The sequence below is a fragment of the Zea mays genome, chromosome 7, assembly GCF_902167145.1.
Source record: "Zea mays cultivar B73 chromosome 7, Zm-B73-REFERENCE-NAM-5.0, whole genome shotgun sequence".
NCBI classification, from domain to species: domain Eukaryota; kingdom Viridiplantae; phylum Streptophyta; class Magnoliopsida; order Poales; family Poaceae; genus Zea; species Zea mays.
Window position 1 is genome coordinate 110,372,450 of NC_050102.1, and position 17,063 is coordinate 110,389,512.

Consider the following 17,063-nt stretch of genomic DNA (forward strand, 5'->3'; position numbering starts at 1 on the left):
GATCTGGGGAGAAGGTTGGGGTGTTGGTGGCTGGTGTCTCCAAGATGACTGATTTGGGAGCGGGTCGGCTGCGAAGCCCGAGAGGAAGAGCTGGGACGATCCAACTCACACTACGGCTGCACCGTCCATGACAAAGTCTAAGGCCAAGGTGGACAAGGCTACCATCCTCAGGACTCAGGTCTGCATTCATGCTACATTCATTGTTCACTTGGTTCTTGTGGCAGAGTTAATTACATTATTAGGTATATACCCGTGCGTTGCTACGGAGTCAATATTATAAAACACGATATTTTTTACATATCAATGTGTTTTATCATAGCAACGTACGAGCATATACCTAATATATATATATATATATATATATATATATATATATATATATATATATATATATATATATATATATATATATATAGCGCAGTATAGGTGCTCGAATTACAACTTTTAGTTTGGCTTCTGTAGCAAACCAAGTATGTTGTAGCAAACCAAGCTGATCAATATAATTACGAAACTATACTTTTTATAAAAGTTTCAGTTCCACGCCTATATGGAGGATTCGACTTTAGAAAATATTTGGGTTCAATAGAAACTGAAATAATTAAAAATGCTATAAAAAAGAATTAAAAACTAATGTATGTATCCTGTGAGAATAGTATTCGAGACAAAATACTAGCTAGCTAGCTAGTTAAAATACCATAAGCAGCTATTGGACAGCTATACAAGCTTAGGCATGGTAGTGTGTTGCCCCCTGTTCCATTCATCAATTTGTTGCCTGTTGACATGGACAGCGACGCGCAGCTACGCTTCTTCTCGGACAGCGGGGTGGGCGGTCACATCCTGCTACTACACATGAATAACTTTAGTGTCAATAATGATAGCGCCGAGATAAAGGTTTATTTTATGAATTTAAACTAAAAATAGCATAGTTATGAATAACTTTCGCAAAAGGTCTAAAAAGTAAAAAAGACGGGGGTTGGAGGGGCCATCAGAGATAGGCTTCGTTGGTATGCCTCAGTCTACAGTCGCCATGGACCACAGCTTCTCTCGTCGCTCAGTGCACTAGGGAGATCGGTTCCCAAGTATTGTGGCGGCTAGGGTTTTCTTGAGGCTGGAGGCTTTGTGCTTCCAAGCTGCTAGAGAAAATACCTTCATTAGCTAGCATGAGCCCCACGGCGGTGCCACCATGGCCGTCGACATCGAGTCTTCCTCGCCAGAGTCCAACAGAATAGAGGGAGAGAGGGAGAAGAGAACAGAGTGGTGCGATCGTGTGAAGTGATTAGGGTATCTAGGGGTGTCCGAATTTTTTGGGCTTAAATACCCATCAATACTACTCCGGGAAACGTTGATCGTCAGATGAAATGGAATGGCCAGAGCCAATACGGAAACGTGTCGAGCGCGTGGTTGGGCTGGAATGGTGGCCTCGGCCCAGGTTGCGTCCCAGACACGCCTCCGCCCCTCACCCAATTCTGATGGGCCACACATTAAAGGGGCAAAAGGCCAACAAAGGCCAAAAATAGTTTTTCCTTTTATCGAGCGAATTTAGAAATCTTTTCTTTACTTTTTATGTAGATTGAATAAATAAAGAAAAGTTAAAAATTAGATAAAAACTATAAGTGTTATTTTATGAGATGTAGAATTTTACAGGGATAATTTTGGACTATTTTGTTTCCACTTATATTTTTAGTATATTTTATGCAGTTTATGTTAATTATGAAACCAACGTGGATTAATTATAATTAAATTGCATAGAAATTCATAAAACTTGTGGTAACTATTATTTTAACCAATATTGAATATTTTTATCACATTTAATTTAGACTTATAACTTTCTATCTCATCCAATGATGATTTGGAATTTTAAGAGCAAGATATTGTTTTATGAAACATGATTATTATTTGACCAACATTGAATATTTAATCCATGCAATTTTTATGTTTCAAGTATTTTATTCTCGGTTGTCCTAAATATTTTCTAATTTATTTGGCAATGGTGCAAATGTTGCCCTTGTTCTTGGTCAACTAGGGGAAATAGAACTTTAGATGGTACTAACTACCATACCTGGCGTGGGAAGCTAGATGTGATGCTCATAGTTAGTGAGATTGACTATGCACTCCAAGTTGATAGACCCACTGAGCCCACAGAGGGCTCAACGCAGTACGAGCATAGAATGCTCTAGTACAAGTACAACATAGAAAAGGCTAAGTGGAAAAGATCAAACAAGAAGTGTTTGGTCATTATCAAAAGTATCATCAAGGACCCTATAAAGGGGCAATTCCATAGTGTGGTACGAGCAAGGGGTACCTTGAGAAGGTAGCTTCTCACTTCACGGGGTCCTCCAAGGCTTATGCCAATGCCACGATGAGCGATTTCATCAATACTAAGTATGATGGAAATGGAGTGTGGTCATTTATCTAGAAAATTATCTCCATAGTAACTAAGTTGAAGAAAAACCTTATGCAACCTTTGCAACAGGAATTAGTGGTGTTTATGATAATAAGTCTCTACCAAAGGAGTATGAGACCTTTCGATTCATATTCAATATAACACTAATGTCTAGGATAAATGGAACCTGGATCAACTTATGACATAGTGTGTGCAAGAAGAGGAAAGGTTGAAGAGTCAAAAGGTTGACTCTCTAAATTATGCCAAGCAGACCATCAAGAAACATAATGAAGGTTCTAAGATAATTTTAAGAAATAGGTCAAACAAGAGGCTTCCACTAGGAAGTGGTTGGTGGCTATAAATACAACCCCAACCACCTCCATTCAAATAATCCAAGCATTCCACTCATACACATTCAATACATGAGCTAGCAATTCAAGACACATTCATAGCTTCCAATCTCTCCAATTGTCACAATTAAGACAAGTGATCATTAGTGTTTAGTGATTGAGAGAGTGTGATCTGTGTTTCATTTATTGCTCTTGTCGCTTGGTTTTCTTAATCATGCTTTCTTCATCTCCTTCTAAACTTTCTAGTGACTTGTAAAGGTAGCAAGAGACACCTAAGTGTGTGGTGACCCTTGTGGGGTCTTTGTGATCCTTGAGATTAAGAAGAAGCACTCAATTGGTCTAAGTGATCGATTGAGAGAGGGAAAGGGTTGAAAAAGACCCGGCCTTCGTGGTCTCCTCAATGAGGAGTAGGTTCATTGGAACTGAACCTCGGGAAACATATCGTTGTGTTCATTTATGTTGATCATTAACTTACTATTTGATTCTTTCTTTCCCCTCTCTCTAAAGTTCTCTTGCTTACAATCTCTTGTATTTGCTCCCAAAGTTATCGGCATTGGTTGAACAACTCATAGCAAGAACTCTCTTCCACACTGCGAATTCATTATTACTCCTAATCCTAGCCCTGGGTAAAGTTCATGTTCAATGTTTATACTTTACAGGTTTCACCTATTCACCCCCCTCTAGGCGACTTTCAATTGGTATCAGAACACGGTACTTCATTAGAGTCTAATAACTCGAAGTGATGTCGGGAGAACACGCCAAAAAGGAATTGATCACCGGGGAAAAGCCCGGATCTTCAGGAAAGAAGAATGAAGAAAAGACTATGTCCAAGTAGGTCGGCCACAAGCTCAAGGAGGACAAGGATGAATCTGCCGGTGTAATACCTACTTTGTAAGAAAATCTAAAAGGAGAAAACTTTGCTCCTTTATATACCTGTGAGCCATATCTATTTGTCATTTCATGTGAACACCTTAATTGAAACCAGAGGATTAATAAAAGTCATAAAATGGTGCATTATGCTGAGACTTTATTGTGTGTACGTCGTGATTATATGAAATGAGGTTAAAAAATATACATATATATAGTAAAAGCCAATTTGGAAATAAACATTAAATCGGAAACACTAGAATTTATGGAGGAAAAACATTAGTCACCACTAAATAAACTCATTAAAAATAGATCAATCCATATCATGTCATATCCAAGTGGGATATTTAAGACAAGTTTGCCACGGAAATTCGAATTCAATTTCAAATTGGAGTTTGAATTGGGGAGGGAGAAAAGAAAATATAAAATAAAAAGGGAAGAAGACCAAAACTCTGTTTGGGCCGGCAGCTAACCAATTCGACCCATCCAACCTTTTCTCCCGCACAGCCCAAATACCCCTTCACCCACGGTCGCGCGCACGCCCCGCACGTCAGCGCCACGAACAGATTGCCGCGTCCCTCGCGTCACAACTGCGCGCACTGACTCTGGCTGACGTGTGGACCCGTCGGGTCAGTGCCGATCTCCAAGCCGCCGCGGGTGCGCGGATGGCGTACCTGCCGCCGTGATCCTCGCGGGCGTGGGCGGCCTTCCTCCATCCTGTGCTAGGGTCCACGGGGGGGGATAAATTGGTGCCCTCTGCGCCCCTCTCCACTTCTCCGTCGACCTCGCGACTCCTCTCTCGCCTCAGCCACCAGCACACCGAGCTTGTCATGGGAAACACGGTCCGCCGCCGCCGCCGTTCTACCGATTAAGCGACGTCGGGTCGTTGGCCTGTGACCAGGAGTGATCGCGGGCAGCTACCGAATCTAACCGTGGCATCTCTGGGCGAAGAAATCCATCGGCGCGCTTCTAATCGCTCGCCGGAGTTGTGAAATCAGGGCGCGTCCGCCAAGCGCCGTGGCCAGCGTCGTCCGCGCTGCAATTGCCGGTAATACTACCACCCGTGAATTCGCCTTAATCTGCGCATTGGGTCAACACTGTTAGAACATAGGGATTACCACAGTGGGGTCGGGCGTGGTGTTCATTGGCGTTTGCGGCGACGTGCGAGCGCGGCGCCGCCGTTAGAAACCACAGGGGAAGACGATACCCGAGCACCGTCCGATCTCCAACGAGCGGCTCGAATTGGAGAATCGGACACCGTTTCGGTCGCTGGATCATCGCCGTCAATGTGAAATCGGGCGGTCGGATGGCGTTTGGGCGTTCATTGAATCGAAACCTTTAGATCGTGATCCGAGGGCTCTCGTCGATGGCCGTGTGATTGTTGGATAGATCTAATCGTCACCCTTCGATTCTAATCCAACGGTCCAGAACTCACTATACCCCTTCGGCCGAGAATTTTGTTAAAGAGTCCTCGGGGATTAAGAAAATAGAACCCGCCGTTCTGGGGGCATTGTTCACTGAGTCTAGGGTAATTTACCAGTGAGCCCCTGCAGTTTTCAGTATTTGAGGCCCCGTCCAGAGAGTTGTAAAATTAGGAAAAATGAATTAGAAAATGAGTTTTAATATAAAAACAATTCATAGAATTTGTATAATTCATAGAAAATGCATATGAACTCCAAATTAGTCCATTCCAGTTCCTAAATTTTTATAATATTATTGTCTAACCATTAGTGCCTCTGTGTTAACATGAAAGATGATTTAAAATGTATCTAGCACTTAATCTTGTATTAAGCACATAAAACATTAGAAAATCTACAACTTAAAATCTATAACTCCAAAATTAATAATTCTAGTTCCTATGATCTCATTTTGGTGTCTAGATTATTGCTGTGCATTTTATTTACATGTTTGGTGTAATGTTAATTTTTTCTATACTATGTATGTATTGTGTTGATGCGAGTAGACGAGCAAGCTACAGAGGATTCTTGGGTTCAGCTGGTAGAGACTGCTGAGCAGGAGCTCGTTGAAGGCAAGTTGTGCCCTTGATCACTTCTTTTACCCAGTCATGTTCTTATTAATCATAATGATCTGCATAGGTTAATTTTGATGGGACCTAATAGGTTACTCTAGATTTTGACTATCTTTATACCTTGTTTCACCACTGGTTTTACTACTAAATTTTTGGGTAGTATATGCTATCGCTTTATGTGGATTTGGGTATAAAGATATTTATCACTCATTGTTATACTTTTTATTATCTGTTTATTATTATTATTCATGATAAGATCATTATGTTAATGGGAACATGGAGAACCACCCGGGAAAACAGTGCTACCACAAGGGTTTAATGGGACGCCCTTGGCTGATTAACTAGGAAAGCTAGTGGATGACTACCTTACCCAAAAGGGGCAAGGGCAGTAGGGGAGTGGTCAGTGTAGGGAGGTCCTGGTTGATTTTGCTGCGATGGCGGTCAGGCGAGGGATTCCTGCACTGGAGCTTCCTATAAACTGTAGCGGGTTTTCTGAAGCTAGTGGAACTTTGTAAAGGCCTCGTAGTGGTACCCTGCCTCGCTTCTTAGGTAGAGGTGTATGGGGTCTGATCAACTCCGTGGCAAATGGGTAACACGACTTGTGGGTAAAGATGCGCAACCTCTGCAGAGTGTAAAACTGGTATACTAGCCGTGCTCACGGTCATGAGCGGCTCGGACACTCACATGATTAATTTATGGAACTTAAACTTAATCTGTCATTTCATTGCATATGGGATTATTTTATTATTACTTTTATTTATATTTACTATGGTTTGGTATTTACTTACACTTAGTAATTGCTAATAAAATTTTGACCAACTTATAAAAGCAATGCTCAGCTTCAGCCTTTAGTCCATTGATCAACCTTACACTTCATGACCTCCCACCTTTGGTGAGTTCATGCCACATTATTCCCCACAACTTGTTGAGCGATGAACATATGTGAGCTCACTCTTGCTGTCTCACATCCCCCCACAGGAGAAGAACAGGTTGTCGAAGAGGAGCCGCCTAACACTGAGGCTTTCGACTTGATCTAGGTGTCGTCTCCCAGTCAGCTTTCTGGCGCCAAGGATAGATTTTAGATCTTGCTATATTTATCTCTTATATTTTGTAAGACTTCCGCTACGTAATAAAGTACTCTGATTATATTGTGACATTTATCTCTATGCACTCTGTTATTATATATGTTGTCTTCTTGGCGCATGTATGAGATGCACCCGGCTTTGTTCCTTAAAACCGGGTGTGACAGAAGTGGTATCAGAGGAAATGTTGACTGTAGGACGAGACCTAGATAGAGATGGCAAACCATTACCTACTTACCTTACTCTGATTCTTTCTATACTTATCTTGATCCTGTCTCACCTTCTACTATTCCACTCTGATCATTCTTATCTTCTCTATTCTAAGACAAGATGGATTTCACACCTTGAAATCCTACAATTATGACCTTCTTAATAGATAGGAGGCCTAAGACAAAATCAAAACTATTTTCTCTATTTTAAAAATGTTGGTTGATTGTTCTGATGATCAATGCATGATTTGCTTCTTTGATTGATTGAAATAGTATAGACGGGCATCTTAGCATGTACCACCATAAGGTAATGAATTAGCTTTAGTAGGCAACACACTTAGCTAATAAATCCCTAAAGTAACATGCTTCGTAATTACTCGCCTTGTCTACAATTCTTCCTTTCTTACCCTATGTTTCAAACCGAGATGGGCTACCCCTATAGTGTTAGAAGAGAGCACTATAGACGTGATCCTTGGTATGTCATGGTTAAGAAAGACAAAGGCAGTTTATACATTGTGCTAAAGGAACCATAGAACTCAACAGCCCTAAAGGAGAAAGATTTCAAGCTCAAATTGCAGTAACCACCTCTTCCAAACGGGCTATGTTCTTTATAGCTGAGGAGTTTGTTAGTAACAACATCCGTGTGATTAGGGATTTTCCGGATGTCTTTCCAGAGGAGTTGCCAGGGATGCCACTAGATAGGGAAGTTGAGTTTGTCATAGATCTCTTACCTGTGACTACTCTTACTTCCAAACGGCCATACGAGATGTCTGTAGAAGAGTTAAAATAACTTAAGAAGCAGTTAACAGAGTTGCAATAGGCTGGGTACATTTGACCGAGTTCTTCACCTTGGCAAGCAACGGTTCTGTTTGTACAAAAGAAGGACGGATCACAGCGGATGTGTGTGGATTATAGGTCCCTTAATGATGTTACCGTGAAGAACAAGTACTCGTTACCCCGCATTGAGGATTTATTTGATCAGATGAGAGATGCTAGGGTGTTCTCGAAGATTGATCTCCGATCAGGATACCATCAAATGAAGATTAGACCATCGGATATCCCTAAGACGGCTTTCTCAACCCAATATGGATTATACGAGTTTACGGTTATGTCATTTTGATTAACCAATGCACCAGCTTATTTCATGAATTTGATGAATAAGGTGTTTATGGAGTATTTGGACAGATTCGTCGTGGTGTTCATCGACGATATTCTTATCTATTCTAGGAGTGAAAGTGATCATGAAGAACATCTAAGGTTGGTGCTACAGAAGCTACGAGATAATCAACTCTACGCTAAGTTTAGCAAGTGCGAGTTTTGGATTGACAAGGTGCCATTCCTTGGTCATATTATTTCTAATGGAGGAATAGCAGTGGATCCTGCTATGGTCAAGGAGATAATGGAGTGGAGAGTGCCCACTACAGTTACTGAGATTCGGAGTTTCTTGGGGCTTGCAGGATATTATCGGAGATTTATCGAAGGATTCTCTAAGATTGCCAAGCCTATGACCTCGCTTCTGGAGAAGGGCAAAGAATTTAAGTGGGACGAGAAATGCCAAGACAACTTTGATCAATTAAAGAAGAGGTTGATGTCGCCACCAGTATTGATTATGCCAGATCTACAGAAGGGATTTGACATTTATTGTGATGCATGTGGACAAGGATTAGGATGTGTGCTCATGCAAGAAAGACATGTGATCGCCTATGCGTCTCGCCAGTTGCGGAAACATGAATTGAACTACCCCACTCATGACTTAGAACTGGCAGCCGTTGTACATGCACTGAAGATCTGGAGACATTACATTATGGGAACCAAGTGTCAAGTGTACACAGATCATAAGAGTTTGAAGTACATATTCACTCAGAAGGATCTCAACCTTAGGCAACGTCGTTGGTTGGAGCTCATTAAGGATTATGATTTGGAGATTCACTATCACCCGGGCAAGGCGAATTTGGTTGCAGATGCCTTGAGTCGGAAGGAGCATGTTCACTCCGCTTTTGTCGTCCAGCTACCCGATGAATTAGCAAAAGATTTTGAGAGGCTCAACCTGGGAATTGTTACTCACACTGAAGGAGTCACCATCGATTTGGAACCTACCTTGGAGCAAGAGATTCGTAAAGGTCAGGTTGGTGATGCTAAAATCCAAGAGATTAAGGATCTGATTACTGAAGGAAGAGTCCCGGAATTCACGGAGGATGAGCAAAGCACTATATGGTTCAAGGATCGGATATGTGTTCCGGAGATTGATAGCCTTCGCGAGACTATATTGAAGGAAGCCCATGATTCTGATTACTCTATCCACCCTGGTAGTACTAAGATGTATTAGGATTTGAAGCGAAAGTATTGGTGGTATGGACTGAAAAGAGATGTTGCTGCTCATGTGGCTAAGTGTGATGTGTGTCAAAGAGTTAAGGCCGAACATCAAAGACCAGCTGGACTATTGCACCCATTGAAGATACCCGAGTGGAAATGGGAAGAAATTGGTATGGATTTCATTGTTGGACTACCCCGCACTCCAGCAGGATATGACTCTATTTGGGTGATTGTGGACAGATTGACAAAAGTGGCTCATTTCATACCTGTGAGGACTAATTACACGGGAGCCAAGCTAGCAGAATTGTATATGACTCGGATAGTTTGTTTACATGGAGTGCCTAAGAAGATCGTGTCTGATCGAGGATCACAGTTTACTTCTCGATTTTGGAAGAAGTTGCATGAGAGCTTGGATACAAAGTTGAATTTTAGCTCAGCCTACCATCCTCAGACTGATGGACAGACAAAGAGGACTAACCAAGTACTGGAGGATATGTTAAGAGCTTGTGCTCTTAAACATGGTGGAAGTTGGGATAAGAGCTTACCATATGCAGAGTTCTCTTATAATAATAGCTACCAGGCCAGTTTGAAGATGTCACCATTTGAGGCTCTATATGGCAGAAAGTGCAGGACTCCACTGTATTGGGATCAGACTGGAGAAAGGCAATTCTTTGGGCCTGAACTTATACAAGAGGCAGAAGAACAAGTTCGAATGATAAGAGAAAATTTGAGAATTGCACAATCCAGGCAAAAGAGCTATGCTGATAATAGGAGAAGACTACTGGAGTTTAAAGAGGGTGATCACATGTATCTAAAGGTGTCACCACTTCGGGGTATGAGGAGATTTAAAGTTAAAGGAAAGTTGTCCCCTCGCTTCATTGGACCATTCTTGATCTTAAAGCGAGTGGGAGAAGTTGCATATCAACTGGAGTTACCCGATCATCTGTCAGATGTACATGATGTGTTTCATGTGTCCCAGCTAAAGAAGTGCCTCAGGGTACCTGAGGAGCAACTACCAATGGAGGACCTTAGTGTTCAAGATGACCTGACTTATGCGGAGTACCCTATCAAGATTCTGGACACTTTGACTCGAGTTACAAGAAATAAGGTGATAAAGATGTGCAAAGTGCAATGGAGTAACCATGGTGAAGATGAAGCCACTTGGGAAAGAGAAGAAGAGCTTCGCATAGATTTTCCCCATCTTTTCACTGGTCCTTCCTAAATCTCAAGGACGAGATTATTTTTAAGGGGGGTAGGATTTGTAATACCTACTTTGTAAGAAAATCTAAAAGGAGAAAACTTTGCTCCTTTATATACCTGTGAGCCATATCTATTTGTCATTTCATGTGAACACCTTAATTGAAACCAGAGGATTAATAAAAGTCATAAAATGGTGCATCATGCTGAGACTTTATTGTGTGTATGTCGTGATTATATGAAATGAGGTTAAAAAAATATACATATATATAGTAAAAGCCCATTTGGAAATAAACATTAAATCGGAAACACTAGAATTTAAGGAGGAAAAACATTAGTCACCACTAAATAAACTCATTAAAAATAGATCAATCCATATCATGTCATATCCAAGTGGGATATTTAAGACAAGTTTGCCACGGAAATTCGAATTCAATTTCAAATTGGAGTTTGAATTGGGGAGGGAGAAAAGAAAATATAAAATAAAAAAAGGAAGAAGACCAAAACTCTGTTTGGGCCGGCAGCTAACCAATTCGGCCCATCCAACCTTTTCTCCCGCGCAGCCCAAATACCCCTTCACCCACGGTCACACGCACGCCCTCACTGGCTGCGGGCCCCGCACGTCAGCGCCACGAACAGATTGCCGCGTCCCTCGCGTCACAACTGCGCGCACTGACTCTGGCTGACGTGTGGACCCGTCGGGTCAGTGCCGATCTCCAAGCCGCCGCGGGTGCGCGGATGGCGTACCTGCCGCCGTGATCCTCGCGGGCGTGGGCGACCTTCCTCCATCCCGTGCCAGGGTCCGCGGGGGGGGGGGGGGATAAATTGGTGCCCTCTGCGCCCCTCTCCACTTCTCCGTCGACCTCGCGACTCCTCTCTTGCCTCAGTCGCCAGCACACCGAGCTTGTCGTGGGGAACACGGTCCGCCGCCACCGTTCTACCGATTAAGCTACGTCGGGTCGTTGGCCTGTGACCAGGAGTGATCGCGGGCAGCTACCGAATCTAACCGTGGCATCTCTGGGCGAAGAAATCCATCGGCGCACTTCTAATCGCTCGCCGGAGTTGTGAAACCGGGGCGCGTCCGCCAAGCGCCGTGGCCAGCGTCGTCCGCGCTGCAATTGCCGGTAATACTACCACCCGTGAATTCGCCTTAATCTACGCATTGGGTCAACACTGTTAGAACATAGGGATTACCACCGTGGGGACGGGCGCGGTGTTCATCGGCGTTTGCGCCGACGTGCGAGCGTGGCGCCGCCGTTAGAAACCACAGGGGAAGACGATACCCGAGCACCGTCCGATCTCCAACGAGCGGCTCGGATTGGAGAATCAGACACCGTTTCGGTCGCTGGATCATCACAGTCAATGTGAAATCGGGCGGTCGGATGGCGTTTGGGCGTTCATTGAATCGAAACCTTTAGATCGTGATCCGAGGGCTCTCGTTGATGGCCGTGTGATTGTTGGATAGATCTAATCGTCACCCTTCGATTCTAATCCAACGGTCCAGAACTCACTATACCCCTTCGGCCGAGAATTTTGTTAAAGAGTCCTCGGGGATTAAGAAAATAGAACCCGCCGTCCTTGGGGCATTGTTCACTGAGTCTAGGGTAAATTACCAGTGAGCCCCTGCAGTTTTAATATGAGGCCCCGTCCAGAGAGTTGTAAAATCTGGAAAAATGAATTAGAAAATGAGTTTTAATATAAAAACAATTCATAGAATTTGTATAATTCATAGAAAATGCATATGAACTCCAAATTAGTCCATTCCAGTTCCTAAATTTTTATAATATTATTGTCTAACCATTAGTGCCTCTGTGTTAACATGGAAGATGATTTAAAATGTATCTAGCACTTAATCTTGTATTAAGCACATAAAACATTAGAAAATCTACAACTTAAAATCTATAACTCCAAAATTAATAATTCTAGTTCCTATGATCTCATTTTGGTGTCTAGATTATTGCTGTGCATTTTATTTACATGTTTGGTGTAATGTTAATTTTTCTATACTATGTATGTATTGTGTTGATGCGAGTAGACGAGCAAGCTACAGAGGATTCTGGGGTTCAGCTGGTAGAGACTGCTGAGCAGGAGCTCGTTGAAGGCAAGTTGTGCCCTTGATCACTTCTTTTACCCAGTCATGTTCTTATTAATCATAATGATCTGCATAGGTTAATTTTGATGGGACCTAATAGGTTACCCTAGATTTTGACTATCTTTATACCTTGTTTCACCACTGGTTTTACTACTAAATTTTTGGGTAGTATATGCTATCGCTTTATGTGGATTTGGGTATAAAGATATTTATCACTCCTTGTTATACTTTTTATTATCTGTTTATTATTATTATTATTCATGATAAGATCATTATGTTAATGGGAACATGGAGAACCACCCGGGAAAACGGTGCTACCACAAGGGTTTAATGGGACGCCCTTGGCTGATTAACTAGGAAAGCTAGTGGATGACTACCTTACCCAAAAGGGGCAAGGGCAGTAGGGGAGTGGTCAGTGTAGGGAGGTCCTGGTTGATTTTGCTGCGATGGCGGTCAGGCGAGGGATTCCTGCACTGGAGCTTCCTATAAACTGTAGCGGGTTTTCTGAAGCTAGTGGAACTTTGTAAAGGCCTCGTAGTGGTACCCTGCCTCGCTTCCTAGGTAGAGGTGTATGGGGTCTGATCAACTCCGTGGCAAATGGGTAACACGACTTGTGGGTAAAGATGCGCAACCTCTGCAGAGTGTAAAACTGGTATACTAGCCGTGCACACGGTCATGAGCGGCTCGGACACTCACATGATTAATTTTTGGAACTTAAACTTAATCTGTCATTTCATTGCATATGGGATTATTTTATTATTAATTTTATTTATATTTACTATGGTTTGGTATTTACTTACACTTAGTAATTGCTAATAAAATTTTGACCAACTTATAAAAGCAATGCTCAGCTTCAGCCTTTAGTCCATTGATCAACCTTACACTTCATGAACTCCCACCTTTGGTGAGTTCATGCCACATTATTCCCCACAACTTGTTGAGCGATGAACATATGTGAGCTCACTCTTGCTGTCTCACACCCCCCCCACAGGAGAAGAACAGGTTGTCGAAGAGGAGCCGCCTAACACTGAGGCTTTCGACTTGATCTAGGTGTCGTCTCCCAGTCAGCTTTCTGGCGCCAAGGATAGATTTTAGATCCTGCTATATTTATCTCTTATATTTTGTAAGACTTCCGCTACGTAATAAAGTACTCTGATTATATTGTGACATTTATCTCTATGCACTCTGTTATTATATATGTTGTCTTCTTGGCGCATGTATGAGATGCACCCGGCTTTGTTCCTTAAAACCGAGTGTGACAGCCGGCTCCATCAAATCACATAAGAAGGGCGACATGAAGAAAAAGAAGATGAAGAAGGTGGTCTACTACAAGTCTGACTCTTCCACGCCCTCAACCTTCGGTGCCGAGTAAACATCTTCGAAGCGCCAAGAGCGTAAGAAGTGTAGTAAGATCCCTCTTCACTATCCTCGCATTTCTAAATATGCTCCTTTACTTTTTGTTCCCTTAGGAAAACCACAATACTTTGATGGTGAAGATTATTGTATGTGGAGTGATAAAATGAGGCACCATCTAACCTCACTCCATGAAAGCATTTGGGATATTGTAGAGTTTGGAGCGCAGGCACCACAAGTGGGTGATGAGGACTATGACTCCGATGAGGCCGCCTAAGTGAGGCACTTCAACTCTCAAGCTACCTCCATATTCCTTACTTCCTTGTGTAGAGAGGAGTACAACAAGGTGCAAGGGTTGAAAAGTGCCAAAGAAATTTAGGACATCCTCAAGACGGCGCATGAAGGGGACGAAGTGACAAAGATCATGTTGGGGGACTTGTTCTCAAATGCTATGAGTTAAGAATAAGGCAACACAAAAAATGTTAATAGTTAAAGTCCTTCGTCCTTCGAAGCATTATCTCCCTTAGGATATAATGATCTTCAGACGAAGGTTATGAAGGACAAACCTTCATCATCGCAGTATATATTAATGGAAGTAGAAGCATATAAAACATGAGAAATATCATGAATAATCATATAACACCATTAATATATCTTTATTATATTATCATGAATAAACATGAACTATATTGAATTACATTTGTACCTTCGTCTTGACAGAAGACAGAAATCTAAACGTGACGCACAAGTGAATACAAGCCAGCGTGAACAGTACGGGGGGGGGTACTGTTCACCTATTTATAGGCACGGGACGCAGCCCGGTCAAATTTACATTTATGTCCTTGATGACTAGTTACAATCATGACACAAATTATCAAGGACTAAGCGGTCTTTTCCTCTTTAAGTCGGTGAAGCCCTTCGTCTCAAGGAATGTCACTATGCCGAAGCTCCTTGGATCGTAGCTTCGGCGTGTTCCTTCGTGCTGTGTTTGTTTATATGTTGATCTTTCGAAGGTGTTTCTGCTTAGAGGACCTTCGGCGACGAAGCAGGCCCCCAACAGTAGCCCCTTCGCGGTGCTAGATCGTTTGTCGTAATGAGCTTGATCCATGAAAAAATCTTCAAGGCTTCGGAATGCTGAAGGTCCGAAACACACCTTCCCTGAGCTCGTTGCCGAGAAACGATTAAAATATCTCGAGCGCGACGTGGCCCACCACGCAGCGGGTACGAACGATCTGGCAATTCACTTCCCAAGCGTCGAGTGGTCCACCGTTTAGCGGGTGCGGGTGACTGTTCAGCGGGTGCGAGCGACTTGGCAATTCACCTTCTCACCTGCAACACTATATAAACAGACGGGTAGGTGTGAAGTTACCACAACATTCATTGCCATTGCACTGTTGTGCTGTTGAAAAATTTAACCATAGCTGAAGCTTTTTCACTACATTCTCGAGCGAACCATCATTTTGAATTAGCTTCGTCAAAAGAGAGAGCTTCGTAAAAAACTATAAAAACATTAGCTTCGTAAAAACCGCAAAAGATCCATCAGATGGCCAGAGTACGCTCGACTGCGAGGGTTACCCATGAAGGAGAGGAGACTGAGGCCACCGAGACAGCTCCAATTTCCGAAGTCATGAGACAATCGGGCTTAGTTGTGACGGAGGGAGCCATTGACGAAGGTGCACTTGCTGCCGAAGCTGAACAAGCTGATATTGAGGAAGAAAATGCTGATGAAGAAGAGGAGGATTATAGCATTCTGATCCCATCAAAACCCAACCACTTGAATTTTGAAAAATCTACTATGTCTGAAACGACGTGCCCATGATGATGAAACTAGGCTACTTCGGAGAGGCTGAAAAGAAGCTTGTTCGCTTTGCCGGAGAAGAAACCACTCCAACACCGAAGGATGACGAAGTAGTAGTTTTCAAAAGCTTTTTCAGGGCAGGATTACGGTTTCCCTTGAACGAGATGATTGGAGAAGTTTTGGATAATTTTGAAAATTTTCTTCAATAGCTGACCCCTAACGCTATCGTTAGGCTCAACATCTTCAACTGGGCTCTTCAAAGCCAAGGGATGGATCCAAATGCCGAAGCATTCTGCCGAGTGCATGAGTTGCATTACCAAATGAAGGCCAGAGAAGACGGGCTACATGAAAATTTTGGTTGTTATAACTTCGCGTATCGCAAGGATACGAAGGCTCCGGTCCTCAGCTATCGCACCAAGTGGCCAACTGGCTGGAAGAGTGAGTGGTTTTATATTAAGGCCGATGAGAAGAAAAGAGGGAAACTGATGACGATAGTGATGAGCCCGCTGGATTTAAGCTTCAGGATGACTAGACCCTTGTGCAACATGAAGCCAGGGTCAGCATGTCCGCTGGCCATAGCAGAATTCAGAGTGCTGGCTGAACAAATCTGCACCAGGGATCTAGTGCAAGAATACCTGGCCAACAGGATATCTCCAACGTTAAGTGACTGGAGCATGTCAAAGCTAAAGGGAACAAAGAAGAAAAATGAACTTGTTTGATTGCCCTATCGCTTTAAGTTTGAGAAACAGTTCAAAGAGCCTTGCCAAGAATGCTGGAGATGATTGAGACTATGTGCTATGAAATTTTGGGCAATTATACCAAAAAAGAAGATCAATTAATGACTGCAGCCTTCGGCACCCGACCAAAATGAAGGTTGAATCAGGTAATGGACGCTTTAAATTTTGAATACCCTGATTATGAGCGACTCAGCAAGGGTGCCGAAGGGACAAAGATAAAAAGGGTTGTCAGAGTTCTGAGCAGGCAGGCTGCTAGGATGGTGAAAGAGGACGAAAAAACTCTGAAGAAGAAAAAAACCACTCCCGAACCGAAGGCGGCGACTTCGAAGAAGAGAAAAGCTGCAACTCTAGAGCCGAAGGTGGCTGAGATGGAAGAGAAAACTCCTTCAACGCCTTCTGCTGCCGAGGTAGAAGAAATTTTAAAGGTAATGACTGAATCCTTACCTATCAAGCTGCTAAGTCCTCTGGGACCGCATCTGACGAAGCTTTTACAGAAGAAGGACGAGCCTTCGACAGCAAAATAGGCGGATGGGCCTAAAAAGCGAAGAATTATTACTGTTATGCAAGCCATTGAGGAAACGCCACCGCCAGCCTCAGCATCAAAGATGACACCAGCTGCCGAAGCAGTTACTTCTACCGAAGCTGCAGCCGCC

At 42.9% G+C, this 17,063-nt stretch overlaps 1 long non-coding RNA gene across 1 annotated transcript; it reads right to left on the reverse strand.

Moving 5' to 3' along the window:
- Positions 1-617: 617 nt before the first annotated feature.
- LOC103632703 (uncharacterized) lies at positions 618-1,334 on the reverse strand. Its single transcript, XR_556101.3, has 2 exons — positions 1,147-1,334; positions 618-843 (listed from the first exon to the last, which is right to left on the reverse strand). It is a non-coding gene; the product is annotated as an uncharacterized lncRNA (long non-coding RNA).
- Between the last annotated feature and the right edge of the window lie 15,729 nt (positions 1,335-17,063).